This window comes from Bactrocera neohumeralis, unplaced genomic scaffold, assembly GCF_024586455.1.
Source record: "Bactrocera neohumeralis isolate Rockhampton unplaced genomic scaffold, APGP_CSIRO_Bneo_wtdbg2-racon-allhic-juicebox.fasta_v2 cluster09, whole genome shotgun sequence".
Taxonomy (NCBI): domain Eukaryota; kingdom Metazoa; phylum Arthropoda; class Insecta; order Diptera; family Tephritidae; genus Bactrocera; species Bactrocera neohumeralis.
Window position 1 is genome coordinate 17,196,078 of NW_026089622.1, and position 3,737 is coordinate 17,199,814.

General features: G+C 38.5%; 1 pseudogene; it reads left to right on the forward strand.

Annotated features, from left to right (window-relative positions):
- Positions 1-3,534: 3,534 nt before the first annotated feature.
- Positions 3,535-3,737, forward strand: LOC126764738 (small nucleolar RNA U3; annotated as a pseudogene).

The following is a 3,737-nucleotide window of genomic DNA, read 5'->3' on the forward strand; positions in this document are numbered from 1 at the left end:
AAAGGCAGCTCGTGCTGTCGAAAGCAGCTTTGAAATCGACGAAGAGGTGGTGAACGTCAATTCTCTTTGCATGGATCTTTTCAAGATTTGGTGCATGATGAATATCTGGTCGGTTGTTGATTTGCCAGGTCTAAAGCCACACTGATAAGGTCCAATAAATTTGTTGACGGTGGGCTTTAATCTTTCACACAATACGTTCGATAGAACTTTATATGCGATGTTTAGATTCTGATGTAGCAGATTCTGAGGTCTGCCTTTTTGTGGATTGGGCAGAGCACACTAAAATTCCAATCGTTGGGCATTCTTACTTCCCATCCTATTTTAAAAAAGAAGATGATGCATGCTCCTTATCAGCAATCCATCGGGCCCCGCCACTATGTTGTTCTTCTGATGGCTAGACGTTTAACTGCTATTCAAACTTCTTCATGGTCGGGCAATGGAACGACTGCTCCATCGTCTTAGATTGGTGAATCGGGTTCGCCTTCTCCTGGCGTTATACTTTCACTGCCAAGCATCAGGCTGGAGAAGTGTTCCCTCCGTGATTTTGGCATGCTCTTGGTATCAGTTACTAGATCACCTTTGGGGGTTCTACAAGAGTATGCTCCGGTCTTGAAATCTTCTGTTAGCCGCTGCATTTTTTTGTTGAATTTTGGAGCATTACCCCTTTTTTCCGAAAACCAATGGTTTCGGTTGCAGCTGTACGTAAAGAGCTGGAAATACTTTCCCACAGTTTCCTTATACCGAGTTGTAGACGAGTGCTCTCAGAGAGCAGGAGTGCAAGCCGAGTAGAAAATCGTTCGCCTGTCTGTTATGACTGCAGTTTCTCCACGTCGAACTTTCGTTGTGTTTGTGTGCGAATATTTGATGCATTAAGATAGTGGTCCAAATCGATGCTACGACCTCGGAGCGTACGCACATCTAAAACACTGGAGACGAGTCTTCCGTCTATCACAACATGATCGATCTGGTTGGTGATTTGATGAATTTTCCTATGCTGGAATCTAGTACTACTGATAACCTTATTTCGGGACTCGGCGAAGTTGATCAGCCTCAACCCATTTGGCAATGTCAGCCTTCACTCTAACGAGGGCATCAACTAGCTGGGCAGGGGCACCTTCCCATTTAAGAGACCGGACATTCGAGGGGCCCTTAAATCGTAATCCCAAACACATTTGCAGGGGTTGTCATCAAAAGGGGGGTCCCTCATCCGAGGCTGTTTTTCACTGTTCACTGGGGCATTTTTTACGTGGTGGGTCGCATACCCAGAGTATACATTGTTTCTGACGAGCAATTGATTTGATACCGGCAATCTTGTTTTAATCAATCGACCAAAGAATAGTTCAGATGGTGTGAAACGAAGACTTTTAACGGACGTTGCGTTATATTCCAATATTCTGTGTTGAAATTTGTCTACCTTATTAACTTCATAGCGTCAATTCAAGTTGTTTTTTGAGATAGCAACTCCCCTTTCCGCCAATCCAATAATCTGTGGATATCCTGGACTCAAATATCTACATTCAACATTATAATCATTGGCAAACTGCACAAGTACAGTGGAATTGAATGGAACATTATCCGATTAAATTATTAAAGGATATCCAACTTTGGTGAAAATGAGAGTAATGAATTCAATGATATGCTCAGACGTTGTATTATTGACACTGTTGGCTACCAAATAATTTGAATATGCGTCAAAAATCGACATGAAATAATCCGGCATACTCAAACAAATCCATTGAGACAATATGATATGGATACCGGACGTTTTCCTCTTGCTTTAATTAGTTCCTTTGATTGTTCCGATTAAATTCTTCCCAAAAGTTGCGTGATGCACCCATTTGTTTTATTTGAGAATTTATTCCGGGCCAATAATATAGCAATCTTGCTCTGGCGAGGGTTTTCTCAATTCCCAAATGGGCTTCATCTAACCAATTGTCCTTGCAAATTTTTTGGAATAACTATCCGGTGACTTTTAAAAAGTAATGCATTTTCAAAATGCAATTCCTATTTAATTTTGTGATATTGTTTAGCCAATCCATTTAAGTGATAATAGTCCGGCCCACTACTTGTAGCCTTAACAAATTCACACACACGTTTTAGATCATCATCTTCCTACAAAATCACTTACACAGACTTTGTTACTGCATGAATGACTCCACTAAGTTCATCCAATTTCGGACGGGAAAGACAATCGGCCACCAGCATACTTTTTCAGGGTTTATACACTATTTCCATATTTGAGTACTTTAACAAAATCATAAAATTCTTTGCACTCTTGGTGTGACATCATCAATATCGCGTTTAACCGATTGTTCCAATGGTTTATGATCACCTTCAACAGTGAATTCACGACCATAAATGAAATAGTGAATTCTTTGACATGGAAAAGCTTGGTTGCCGTACTTTTCAATCTGAGCCCATCTTTGTTCACTGTGGTTTAAAGCCCTGGACGCAAATGAAATTGGATGACCATTTTGCAATGAGACTGAACGAAGTCCGTCTTTTGATGCATCAGTTTGAATGGTAACCGTTGTACTGGATTATATATTGGATCCGATGTTATAATTACCAAAAAGTTATTGAGTGCCATATCATACTTTTAATTTCACTCAAATTCTATGTCTTTTCCCGTTAATATATCATAATTTCGCTGTTAATTTATATAAATTTGAAATGAATCTTGCTAAATATTTAAAAAGACCCAATACTTGCATTACTTCTGTTTTGTCATTGTTTTTAACATCAAGATTTGCATCAATGTTTTTATTTGCCGGTTTTATTGCATTTTCCAATAAAATGTTTCCCAGGAATTCAACTTCCGATTTACGATACTGATTTTTTTCTGGATTAAATTTAACATTATTCAAACGAACACGGTCGAGTACCACTGACAAGATTCTGTCATGCTTCTCTTCATTCGAAGCTACAATTCCGATTTCATTAAAGACACCGGCTATATCACCAAATATTTTTATCATTAATCTATGAAATACCTCCGGTGCAAAATTCAATACAATCGGCATTCGGTAAATTTATAACTACCAAATGGTGTCATAAACGTTGTTAGTTGCGAACTTTTTGAAGTTATACTTCTTATACGAGTTCGGAAAAGGTTGCGTTAAATTCATAAATTGCGCAACCTCTACCAACAACACAATGTTGCCATGCTTATGCTATTGTTGTTTTTGTAGAACAATGTTTCAATTTTTGGTTGGGGACATATTCAATTAAAAATAAATTCTGTTGGGATTCGAACCTACGTGCTCGTCGTAACTTTTCAACGCTTACCATCAACACCACCATTGACACTTTTATTGCGTTGTCCTAATTATGGTTTGGTTATGCATGAAAGAAATATACAATGGATCGCCGATTGTTACCTCTTTCCTTGCTGCTGCGCATATGTATGTTTGTGTGCTTGTGTATTATTGAAGTTATACTTCTTTTTCTTTCGTTTGTCTTTCATGTCTGCGACTTCTCAACTATTTTGTGTGATTTTTGCTTGAAATACTCTGCGTTGGCGTTTGAAAAATTAAGACTATACTTCACAGGATCATTTCTGTAGTTAGTCTTCATTTACATTTTTTGGAAATCGATCCGCGATGACGAGGTATATCGTTTTATCTGACAGCGTGAGGTTCATGAACTTCATCTCTAATTTGGTTTTGTGGCATATTAGAAATGATGTTTCTTCGAAAATCGCTCGCTTGCAACGGATAAAACGACTTCTGAGTGGT